The 12,626-nt window shown below is 42.0% G+C and overlaps 1 protein-coding gene across 17 annotated transcripts in view; it reads left to right on the top strand.

The window, feature by feature from the left end:
- The window catches only part of INPP4A (inositol polyphosphate-4-phosphatase type I A), a 124,336-nt gene that overhangs the window by 1,618 nt on the left and 110,092 nt on the right, over positions 1-12,626 (top strand). For 10 of the 17 annotated variants that reach the window (XM_030476987.1, XM_030477007.1, XM_030477001.1 and 7 more), the window contains exon 1: positions 4,495-5,990. The exons of 4 other annotated variants lie outside the window; for them this stretch is intronic. The gene's annotated coding sequence lies outside the window, so the exon portion shown is untranslated. Of the gene's footprint in view, positions 1-4,494; positions 5,991-12,626 lie in introns of those variants that run through there. 3 more of the 17 variants (XM_030476997.1, XM_030477003.1, XM_030476988.1) reach the window with 1 other exon arrangement.

The following is a 12,626-nucleotide window of genomic DNA, read 5'->3' as shown; positions in this document are numbered from 1 at the left end:
TCGTTTATGAAACTAGAATACGGTTGTGAAATATAATATATAGAGAGAGTCCTTTGCAGTACTGAGGCACCATCATCTGTTTCACATGGCTTTGATGGAGCAGTGTAAGAATGAAGCTGCAGCTTTGTCCCAGTGCCATACATTTTTTCTCTGTACAATGGGTAAAGGCAATATATGCAGGTTGAATCTAAGGATGGGATGCATGGACGGGAGAGGGGCTTTTGCCTGGACTATGAGGCACCATGTTGACAATTGCTCTCCAGCCGCAGGCCGATATCATTCTTTCCTCAGATGTTTGTATTACTGAGCCTGTCTGCATTGGCAGTAGAGAGCTAGCTGGGAAGGTCTTGCTGCCTTATTTTTTAAGCAGCAGCAGCAGAGACTCTTCTGTGTTTGTATGCTCTCAAACTCTAAAGCAAGGGAGATGAGGTAGCACAACCCTGCTGTCCTGGGAAACAAGGTTAATAAACCACTGATTGCTTAATGCTTTTTTGAAAAATTTAAAAATTTTTTTTCAAAAATTTAAAATCTCCTAATTTAAAAACTTACTAAGGCTTTTCCTGCTTTCAAAGATTTTATTTCAATGGGCTACCTTGCTTCTAGGAACTTGGAGAATGCAGTATCTTATCATAGAACAGTTTTGGTTGGAAAGGGCCTTAAGATCATCCAGTTCCAACCCCCCTGCCATGGGCAGGGACAACTTCCACAAGACCAGGTGGCTCAAAGCCCTATCCAACATGGCTTTGAGCCCTGCCAGGGATGGGGCGGCCACAACTTTCTTGGGTAGCATGTTCCAGAGCCTCACCACCCTCACAGGGAAGATTCTCTTCCTTATATCTTGGCATTTTTTTCACAAGTCTCTCTGACTTTCAGTGCAAATGGGGAAGGGCACATGTATTTTTGGCAAGACCCTGAAATTCAGTATTCTTAAATGAAGAAGTTCTGGCACTTTCCAAACTTTGGGATGGATGTGACCTCCTTTATTCACTGCTCCCTGCTGGCAGTACCAAGTAGTTAGCAAATCATGATTTGAGTGCTGTTTTCAAGTATCTGTATCTAAGCTGTATGCATTTTTCTTGATAGATGACAAGTTTGCCTGTGATTTAGTTTATTTTTAATGAGCTAATTTTAACTTAATCGATAGTGGGTGGTAGCTTGTAGGGAGCCATGGAGAAACAAAGAACCCTGCCAAAGTGTGGCAAAAGAGCCATGTGATCTTCAGAGGGTGTTGGGCTCCATTACAGAAGACAGCGATTCCTGCAGAAACTTACTTGCTTCTGTCTTGCTTGCTGTCAGCTGTCATAAAAGGCTGCACCCTTTATCGGGTAGTAGAATTTTTGTCTGAAGATCTCAGATACATTGAAGGTTGGACATCCTCAGCTGTCTTGTAGACCTGTTCAAGTCTGGTTGCGCAGATGCTGTATTAAATGGAAGTAGTTCTCCCTGTGGAGTGAAATGACTGCAATGGCTGCTCTGTTTCCTGTATGTTCTGGGCTTCTTAATCTCCATATTATTGTATTGGAATTAGGAAGGAGAATAAGAAGGTGAGTGAGCTCTTTGGTTCTTGTTTCCTTGTTAAGATTTAATTCAGGCTTCTGGCATGTGCTTTGTTACAGCAAATTACCTAGTTGCTAGTATATAAGATGGACCTTTAGAATATAAGAATACACCTTGGACCCCCTGCGTAGATTACTTTCTTGGAAAACCTTCCCCATTTCTTGCCTGGATTTGGAGAGCAATTGCCGTGCTTGGAGATGGAGTTCGAAACCTCTACCTGTTGTCCTTGAAGAGAGAGAGAGGATCAAATAACACAGGCAGCATAGCTCAGAGCTCCATCTTATGCATTCTTTGCTTCTGCTTGTCACTTCCCTTCCTGTTTCTTTTCTGACAAACTGAATTTCCTCTCTATTGTTGGATTATCTACCTAAATCTCAAACAGACATCCTTTGCAGAAACGTCGTTAGAAAACATTGTTGACCTTGGAAGAAGAAAGCTTTGGGGTGTGCCTGCCTCATCCACATCTGTCAGGCACATAGGCATAGCCTCAAATGTGTTTAAATCACACCTATTCCTGCTTAACCTAACATGATAAGCTCTTTACTTTAGATGAAGTTGATTCTTCTGGCTTTCACATGGAAGGAGGATTTTCCTTTTCCAGCTTTACCACCACTTCCTGCTGCCACTGCTCTCCTTCCTTTGCTTCCCATGTGGTCTGCTTACCGTGAGGGAAGTGTCGCCACAGATTGGCAGTGTGTGAGGCAAACCCAAGGAACAACCAAGGCAGAGCTGGTTGAGAATGAAGCGTGGACCGAGTGAAGTAAGGAAAATAACAGAGACATTTGTAAATCGAGGACGTGACTGAGAGGAGGGTGTGTGTCTCAGCTGCACAGAGTAGGGTCACGGCCGGCTTTTGTGGTTTGTATGGCAGGCAGTAAGGGAGGTGTGTACGAGATAATGGAAGGCAGATGCCGCAGCGCTCCCTGGCAGTTATTGGTGTATTTTCCCTGGTTCAGAGACTGGGGTTAATGACGTTGCATCAGCCAGCACAGGTGGACATTGTGCTTCTGCTTCTGTGAGCCCGTTGAGCCAGCCATATTTCTGTCTCTTGCAGAGGAAAGGGAGGTGCCAGCACTGCAGAAATATGTTAGCACTTCTTGAAAACAACATTTGAAAGCTGCAGTGAAGTGTGTTCACTCAGCAAGAAGGGTGTCCCTGGCCATGTGTAATTCTACTGAGTGTGAATTTCTTGAATTTATGGATTTTTTTTTTTTTTCTTCCAACCATGCAATCAATAGGAAAATTGAATTACCGAGGTACGTCCTAACTTAGCTAAAAGTATCTTGATGAAATGTGAGAATAACATAGCTTCCCCCCTAATCTCCAAGCAAGTTGAAATCTGGATCTTAGGTGAAGGAGGCTTTGTGCAGGTTATAGTACTTGACCAAAGACTTCTCTGCAGCTGATGTTGCGAATGTGTGTCTGTATTCACTAAAAGTACTCATTACATGCAGCAGTGAGGTATCGCTACGACCTTGTATGAAATCAGCAGGAGATTTTGAAAAAGACACGGGCATTCTTGAGCTGTTACTTGTAGACCCCACTGGTGAGAGTATAACAACCCATCTTGTTTGTGGCCTATTGCTCTGCCATGCTAACAGAGAAGTCTGTTGTATGGGAGATGATGCTCTCTAGATACAGATATGTTCTTCCAGTTTGTTGTAGGCAGAACAGATTTTGTGGAGGAGCCAAATTGAGTGGGGTGAAAGGGAGTAGCATGGGAGAAAAGGAGTGTGGATATAGAGGGGGAAAGTGAAGGGAAAAGAGTGGAGAGGATGAGAGAGTAGATGGCCCATACAGGAAAGGAGAGACATAGCAATAGAAAAATGTATCCGGTGTGGTTCTGATCTATGTTTCGTAGCATTTGCCAGGAGAGCACTTTAAAGTTATCGTTTCTGCAAAGGAAGAACCCCAACTGGAGGTGTTCTGAACCTGTGGCTCCAGCTGGGGTGTGCTCAGGGAGAATGCAGACAGAGGGGCGAGGCTTCAGAGCTGGGCTTCCCTGGCAGGTGCATCCTGAACCTGAGCATATGGGAAGTGAGTGGGGCTGTGCCATTTTGAATGAGAACCTGCAGTGCTGCTAACTCCCATTGCTAGATAAAACGCATTAGAGAAGCTGGGGTCATCTGCTCTCACAAGCATGGCTATTTTCATCTTGCATAATGTTGTACTACTCAGCTAAACTTATACAAGAATAATTCTTCTTTCAACCATATGACGAGTTATAGGAAGCACATATATTCAAATGTTGCAAATCTTTGAATAGAACACACCTCAATTCCTTGGGGCAGTTTGTAGCCAAGGTAACCTTCCTGCAGTGTAGCAAACTGTACAGAATTCTACAACTAATATCAATGCCTTCAAATGCCTCTGCACATGCTCAGTTCCTTCCTATTTTACAAGACTAAGAAGTCCAGATTAACTTTGAGCTTGAAGAGCTGCTTTACCTCATGGGACCCTGCTGCATCACTGAGTTTTCTGCAACTTCCAACTACAGAAGCATGTACAAGAGAAATGAACTGTGCTTAGAAAGAATTTTATGCCTGGAATTTCTCTTTGTGATGAGTAGGACAAGTAGGACAAGACTCTAAGGTAGAAATTGGGGCTAACAGTGGAGGCACAGATGATACTGGATTTGCTGAGAATTTGTTCTTCCACTCATTCTCTGTCATTAAAGCTGTTGTGTTGGAGAAAGGGCAGTGCTGGTCTTGCTGCTAGAGTTAGGCATTGGATCTTTTTGTAATTCCAGTTTGTGTTTATTTCAAGCCTTAACCCTCAGCACTCTGAAACTTGGATTTCTGCTTTAGAAGAATTTTCCAAGAATTGTTCAGTCTTTAAGAATTATAATAAGACTTCAGAATTAAATTGCTTCGTATTAGGTGTGTTAAAATACTCGCCTGCTTGGAGTTTCCTCTGTTCTTTTTTCCAGTTCTTTTTCTACATTTTCTCTGTAGCGACCATTGTTAAGCGAATAGGTTTTCATAGTTGGGGGTTTTTTTCACTGTTGCTTAGAATAAAGTAGTTATCAATAGACCCTCTAAAGATTTTCCCCTCACTCCCTCTTAACCCACCTGGATTTCTCTGGACATCTTGCTGTATTTTGTCTTGCCACCAACAGTTCTTTCGATCCTGTAGCTACTTTTTACATTCACTAGGCTGGAAATTCCTGCCTCCCACAGCAGGGCAGGTGGAACGAAATGTGTTCCTGCGCTTCAGCAACTTCAGTGCAAAGTTCAGTGGCTTAATTTAAAATGTGGGTTTGACATTGCTGAAGAGTGCTCACTTGATCTGGTCCATTGACTTTGCTTGGGAGGCCGTAAACTTGAACAGCAGCATGGTAATATCTTCAGTCACCAGAGCTACTTGCCGAGCTCTGCATGCCATTTTTCTGTTGTATTTTCACCATAAAGTGATAAGTATTAGTGTGTTGTTAATTCCGATAGCAGCTCTCTAAAGATGAGAATTTATAGAACATTACAGCATTTGTTTAAAAAAAAAAAAAGCCGCTTGTGTATTGTCTTGTGGAAGATGCTACATATAAAATGTAAAATCTGGCATAAGCCTCCCTGTCCAGGTCCAGAAGTCTGTAGAGCGTTTCTCAGGTGCTTTGTGAGCATGGACATTGTTTGCACAAGAGCATTATATTGTAGGTACCTTATCCCTTCCAGTTTTTATGGGTGACTTTTTTAAGTTCAAAATTGTGCAGTATCACACAGACAGGTACAGCAACAATTAATATGAGACCAGTAGATAACAATATCAGTAGAAAAGTCCTATATGTCTAGCCACATTTAAAAGTGGTATCCCAGCTGAAAGCTAGGAGGTAGTGTTGTGTGGCACTTAACATCCTGCGGACCCATGAACTTGAGCTGCTGTCCAGTCGCATACTTCTAGCAACGTAGATGAACATGATCCTTGAGGTTTTCTAGTGATCATAACTTCCGCTCCCAAAGTGTGGGTAGATTGTGCATCCTCATTTCTGGGACTGAAGGAAGCATTCGGTACTGTTGGTTTCTGTGCTGAAAGCAAAGGAGTGCTGCCACATACAAACAAGACAGTTATAGGCAGGAGGACAACTTTTTATACCACAAATTAGCTACACTGCTGGCAAACTAACTGTCTTAAAAGAGCAATCTATGTAACCACAGTTTGGCCTCATGAATTCCAATTATACTAAAGCTTTAGTTAGATGATCTACTTTTCTCATTGTATTTAATGCACAGGAGGGGCCTAATCTGGGGATGAACTGTGCAGTAGAGGACGTCAGTTGAGTGTAACAGTTTTATTTGTTGCAGAGATTGGAAATTGTACAGCAGTCAAAGCAGGGGATTGAAGGAAGAGGAGGACAAGATTGTTTTCTAATTGAGAACTGCATCCTTCCAGAGGCCTGGGACGCAAACCTACCCCTCCCCACAATTCCTGTGTGGTGCAAGGCAAGTCTTTAAAAATTGTCCTTTTGCCCTTGGTCTGTGCAATATTCCTCAGGTTTGGGTTTCTAGTAGAAACTAGATCTTAAATCAGGCTAAGCCCTCCCAGCTATTTCTGCATGTGTTTTGTAAAAGACTGTATACTTCCAAAGTTGAATATTGAATGTCCCAAGTCAGGCAGCCCAAGCTAGTTGATGCTTTATTCTTTCTGCAGAAGGCTGGTTGTCCCTTGAAGTCTGTGTCCAGTATCTCTCCTGTTCCCAAAGCTAGTTCTCAGCCTCTTTGCACCAGCTTAAGTTGCCCCCCTAGGTTTTCATCCTTGTGCTACTTGCCCAGTCTCTCTGGTCTGCCTATACCTGTCTGCTCCCCAGCTCTTTATTGCAATGATCCCTCCCAGCCAAATAATTTCTGACCTTATTTCTACTCCCAGACCTCAGTCCTGGTCTTCTGACAGCTTCATTTTTTTAAGCCAATATTGTCAGTATTGCCTTTCAAATCTGTTAGTTCTCCTCCTGCTCCTTCAGTTTGGTCATTTCCCCCCGATGCTTTTGAATTTGCTGTTTCCCGAAGGCTTGTGTGAGAGATACAGGTTATGTTGGACCAGTTCAATGTTCAGCCAAACTGATGTTGAACGATTATTAGAAGGAACTCCTTTTCCAAACCCCTTGGTCTGGAGCAGTGAATCTGCCTGTAGGACAATGTATGTGCAGGTAGGTCACCTGGAGAAATCAAGGGTATTCAGGTTTTTGGCATCTTTGGAGATTTTAGTTGTGAGTGAATCTCTAGTGGATCTGTGTTTACTGTGACTTTTTAAAGGATTAGGATAGGAAGGAAAGACTGCCAGGTTTTGTTGTTTTTCAAATTCATGCAAAACACTTTTCCTTTAGCCTTTACTCTTGGCAGTAGCTGACTTTCAGCTGAAACTGGTGACTATTCTTTAAAAAGTTAGTCTGAGACAAAGACTGTGAAAGACTGAAAAATTTCTGGGCACACACTTCGATACATGTAAGCAACTGATACATGTAAGCAGTGACACAACAGCTTAATGTTTGGCATGCAGTGGCATATAAGAGGTTTCTAAAACAATGTGGGACTAGTTATGGCATGTAAATGACTGGTCTGTTAAAAAATGGGGGAAATCTTGTGTAGCAAGGAACTGCTTTTAATGTAAACAGAGACTTTCCTACTCTTCCCCTTTTGGTAAGAATGGTGGAAATGTTGAAGTGCATCTTTGCTTGGACGTATATCAAAACTCTTTACCCAGACAATGTACCTTTTCCAAACAACTGCGAGGAAGCATTTATTGAGCACTAGCTCAACATGTATGGGTGCTGCCGTCTAAGTTGTCTGCATTACCTAGGGTTTATTTTTTTCATCAAGTAATTTCACCAGGTTTATAAGACTTGAGGAAACTACATATGCTGTGATTAAATCGTATCTTTTGGGCAAGATCAGATTACCAAAGAATAGTTATTTTTTCCTGTTAGTTTGACCCAAACTATGTTTTAGTAAAATTACTCTTTCCAAGAAGTGTCAGTAAGAACTGTATTTCTGCTAGAAGCACTAATGGCTATGGTAGCAGGGCCTGAGACACAGACTTCCAACATGAGCTGTAGGCTTACTGCTTCACTTGAGCTAGAGGTGGATATGGAGCAAGCCTTGTTAATTCTACGTCAGCTCCTCATGTAGCTTTCTATATTTGTGATTTCTGCGTCATGATGTCTGAAATGTTCTGTGCTTAATATATTAGTGGTAGGTTACAGTTCTGTGTTCCCAAGAGTGTTTCCAGCTGGAAGCAAGCAATCTGCTATGACCAGAAGGTTATGTACTCTATAAAAAGAGAGCACAGTAAAATGCAGTCAGTCAAGAAATCTGTGTGAAAGCTGCTATAGTGAGTGAATCTGTAATGAGAGTTTTGGATGTGTGTGCTCTGTTCAATTTTGAGAACATTTGAGACTAAGTTCCTAATTAATATGTTGAATGAACATGCCTACATAAAATATTTAGCAGTTCTCTTGTACAGCATAACTAGCCCAGTTACAATAGAGCAATAAATGTCAAGGTGCTGTCAGAAGGTGGGAACTTCAGCACCCTGCAGGCTTGGATGTGAATTGAGCAACTGTATTAAAATCTCATAGGTAAAATGAGCATGCTGCTAAAAATGGACTGGTAAGATGTAAATAAAGCCATTAGCAGTCATCATAAGCTCACTGTTGGCTCTTTGCATAGGTACTGTGCTGCTTTTCAGTGAGTGTATAATGCCTGTTACTTCTCAGTAGGATAATACTGCCCTGGGAGAGGAGATGCTGGTGGAATGGAGGCTTCTGCTCTGCTATGTAGAAGCAGCTCAGCAATTAGACTAGCTGCTAGGCCCAGGAGACTTTGAGAGCTGCCCTAAAAACACTGCTCTTCAGTCCTAGCAGAAAGCAGGTACATGGGGAGACAATTAGTGGGGAACGAATTGTGAGGATCAGTGTTATTCTGGTGAGATTTTACTTCCTAGGAAGAGCAGTAAAAACTTCTAGTGTTTTGTTATGTAAATGTCATGTCTCACGTAGATGTTTCAGGGGCTATTCCTGGTATAGGAATAGAAATTCTTTATTTCTGTGGTTCTCTTATGTTGCCTGCTTATTCTGTTTCTCTGATGGGACAAAAAGAACGTTTTCCCCCTGGCTTCCCTTACCTCTGAGATAACTCAGGGTACCGCAGCTCAGAAAGTAACATGTTAGTTCTTACTCTTGGAACAGCAGAGTGCTGTTGTATTAATATCTTGCTGCAGGAGTCCAGGGTTGCTCTGAACATCTCCTGCCTAGCTTTGGAGTGTTAAAATCCCCAGAATGTGTTTGCTCCTGGGATATCTGCTGCTGTGTGAGGAAGGAAAGGTGAACAACATAGTTGTCTCCACTGACGCATGTATGTGAACAGGATAGCTCATCCCAGGGGTTGTCGTTGGAACCTGTCTTCCCTTGCACACTGCATCTGACAGGTAGGAGCTGGAGAGAGACATAGTGGGCACAGTAGTTCTTCTGCAAGGGTGCTCCTGAGAGCTTTCAGTTGGAGGGCAGAAATTTATTTTGCTGTGACTGCACTGTTTTGACCCTCCCATTTCCTACTTCCAGCTCTGGAAATTTACGGTTGTGACAAGCACCTGGTTACCTTTACGGTTAAAGTTGGTAGGAGGGGAAGGCAAACAGTTCTTTGAAACTGGTTGTGAGAATTTAGTGAAATGTTCTTTTAAAAGAAGCCATGGTGGTCATGTCACAAGTAAAATGAGGTCACAAGTAATTATCTCTTGAACAAAGGCAGCTGTGAGCCCTCACTTTTACATGCAGCAGTTAAAAAAAGGTGTCAAGGAATGTATGTTGTGGTAGTATTGTCAACCTTGGGCATTTAGAAATCGCAGGAAGCTCTCAAAATTGTGAAGGTTACTCAAATAAACCTTGCCGCAGACTTCGTATTTGGCTCCCAGCTTTGGGAGCTTTTAGGTAGCTCCCAATCTTGGTGGTCCCTGTTCAAGAATACTGAGTAAAACAGCATGCTATGTGGTCACCTTATATTCTGCTCCTCCTGAAAATCCTTGTGTCTTTAAATTTTTTTCTGCCTGGGAATGGTGTTGAAGAACTAACGTGTCCTGCCCTTCTTACAAGTTTACTTGTAAGGCATGTTTGCAAGCTCTATTCTAATATAATAAGGGGAAAAGTTTTGTCTTTCCTATGTATAACACCCGAGACTTCCAGGAAAAGGCTGAGTATTGTGAGACTTGGGTAAAATACTCAGAAGGACCAGTGATTCCGAAAGGAATTATTGTTGGAGGTTCTACAAAATCTCTGTGTTTCTAGATTTCTCTGGGGCCCTTCACAGTGATTATGAGGATGGACAAATCCCACTTTTATGTGGGCTTCTAAGTATGTCTGGATTTGTGTAATTGTATGTGGTTCATTGTCTTAGGGATTCATTCCACAAAATTATGCACAGGATGCCTGTTTGATGCCAACATCAAGGTATCTAATATGTATTGCATCTACCTGGAACTTTTAGAAAGTGAAGAATTAGCAAAATGCAAACAAGTCCATTTTGTGGTATTTCTGCAGCAGAGCAATATCAGGAGGTACACAGTCTCTGAACTAGAGGTTTTGAGCCAGGTGTTTCATGGGAAGCATTTAATTTGAGGCTGCTCCCATAGCCGGGACTGCACCCATCCCTGTGATGATGAGTGCTCTCCCAGAAGCGTTCTGAGGTCCTGAGAGCACAGTGTATCCACGTAAATTCCCTTTGGGACCTGCTACTGAGTTTTATAAATCAGAGCGTACAAACAGTTGGTCTAATTTAAACTATGACATCTAAGAATTGGAGGAGGCAAGAAGTGGTAAAAATCCATCTATATTCTTGCCCCTTTTTTTGATTTATTGTTTAGCAGCTAGGTTGGAGAGCCTATGAAGATATGCCTCTGGGGGGGTAATGCTGTGTGGCTCTGGAACGAGGAGAGCTTCAGTTCACCTAAAAAGTGTCAACAGCTCAGGAAATAAGAAAGAAAATTTAAGTCTTAGTTCCATAAGTAGAAGGAAATGAGGATTTTTTTTTCAATGGGCCCTTTTTCCTCATTGCTTCAGCTACTCTTGCAATTTAGGATTAGACTAGAATTGAGACCATTTGCACCAGTGAAGCCATGAAGGTGGCAAGAGATATACCTGAACAGAAAGGGTGCTTGCAGAACACAAGTTCAGAGGCATGAGTGTGTGAAACTTTGATAGGACTAAGAGAAAACATGGGGTCAGTATCTTCTCCCAAGTAACAAGTGATAGGACGAGGTAATGGCCTCAAGCTGCGCCAGGGGAGGTTTAGATTGGATGTTAGGAAAAATTTCTTCACCAAAAGAGAGATGAGGCATTGGAACAGGCTGCCCAGGGAAGTGGTGGAATCACCGTCCCTGGAGGTGTTCAAAAAGCATGTAGATGAGGCCCCCAGTGACGTGGTTTAGTGGTGGTAATGATTGGACTTGATGATCTCAAAGGTCTTTTCTAACCTCGCTGATTCTATGTATGAGTTCTAGGCAAACAGATATTAAAAGACCTTGATATTAATTTGTGCAGAAAATAAGGAAAATACAATTTATCTGTCATTATTTTTATGATGTAGTTGGTGGGGAAGGAGATAATGAAAGACCCTCCAGAATTATGATTGATGATCATGAGAGCATAACTTAAGAGAACTGAAAGAAGCAAGACTGGAGGGGGGAAAGAAGAAAAAGGGGAAAAAAAACCCCAAACCAAAACAAAAACCAAGGAAGGGGAACTATGAACTCTGAGGGAGCTGAGGCTGTGTAGAGTTTGTAAGTGATGAGAATCTGCTGTACTTTCAGAATCAGCCTCCTAAAGCATAACAGGGAAAAAGAAGCCCCGAAAGTGAGGCATGAGGTTCCCGTGTTGACTACTACGAATACCTAAATCAAAGAAAACTGTTAATTGCAGCTCATGCAGATAGAAACAATATTTCACTTTGCATGGTTATCCTAAAATACTTTGTCTCAGATGCTTTTAGTGACAATGATTACTAATATAAAAACTTCTTTAATGGTTACCCTGTGGGTAGAAAGAAATATGCAAATATGTTAATTTCCAGAGAGGAAGAAAGGTGACTTAAAAATAAAACTCTGGTTGCTCAATTGACTGTGTCTTCAACGAGCCATTGACACTGAGGAAATGGCTCTTTATCCTGTCATTGGTATTCCACCACTGTGATCATCCTTCCCGCCTCCATCAGCTGCAAGATACATGCCAATTCCTTCTCTTGTGGCCCTAATTAACAACTTTTTACTTTTGACTGGATGTTTGATTAGGATTTTTTTTTTAAGGTGAGTCTCTCGTGGGTTGATGTGTGTTGAAGCTGGAACTTTGCTGCATTTCTAAAATGTTGGCTTGTAGTCCTTTCTGTCAGCTCTGAGTACCATGGCCTATTAGATGTAAAGAGTTTTTTTGTTTCCTTATAGAACCCAAATTAAGAGGGTAACATCCCATGAGTAAGAAGCAACTCTATCCTCCTCCAGACTAGCCAGCGTGAGAGTTGGTTCAGGTCAGAGGAACAACCTCTGCCTCTGAAGAGCTGCTTCCCATCCTTACTAAAGTGTAAACCTTCCCAGGCTGCCAAATGAAAGTCAGTCCCCTTCCCCATCCGGTGAGCTGCCTCCCTGTTTACTTTTGAACAGCTGTTGGACCCCTTTACAAGGTGAATGGGCGTGTGTTGAGAAAGGGTTTAGTTAATAGTAGTTAAATGCATTGTGCAGGTGGGTAACCGTAGGGAAAAGATTTTGTTGTTTGCTTTTTTCGGTGGAGGTACTTTGTTATAGAGTCTTGCATTTGTCTGAGGTTATTGTTTGCAGACATGAACGAGATGATATAATGATGCAGGATATGTTTGTGTACTCCTTTTGTGGTACGTGTGGTTGGAAGTAATCTGGGTGTTGACCTGGTTTTCTCCTAAATGATGTGTTGCATGGGGCTGAGTAAGGTAATGGGGAGGTAGCTGAAAGTTGAAGAGGAAGATAAAGATTTGTTTCCTTTTTATGGTTGGGTAGTTTTGTTTTGTTGTTGGTTTTTACATGTCTTTGGGCATTCATTTGTATATTCTTAAATAACCTTTAGTGAA

This window comes from Strigops habroptila, chromosome 2 (genome assembly GCF_004027225.2).
Source record: "Strigops habroptila isolate Jane chromosome 2, bStrHab1.2.pri, whole genome shotgun sequence".
In the NCBI taxonomy this organism is placed as follows: Eukaryota; Metazoa; Chordata; class Aves; order Psittaciformes; family Psittacidae; genus Strigops; species Strigops habroptila.
The sequence above is the reverse complement of the archived record's forward strand: the minus strand, read 5'-3'. Positions and strand labels throughout refer to the sequence as shown.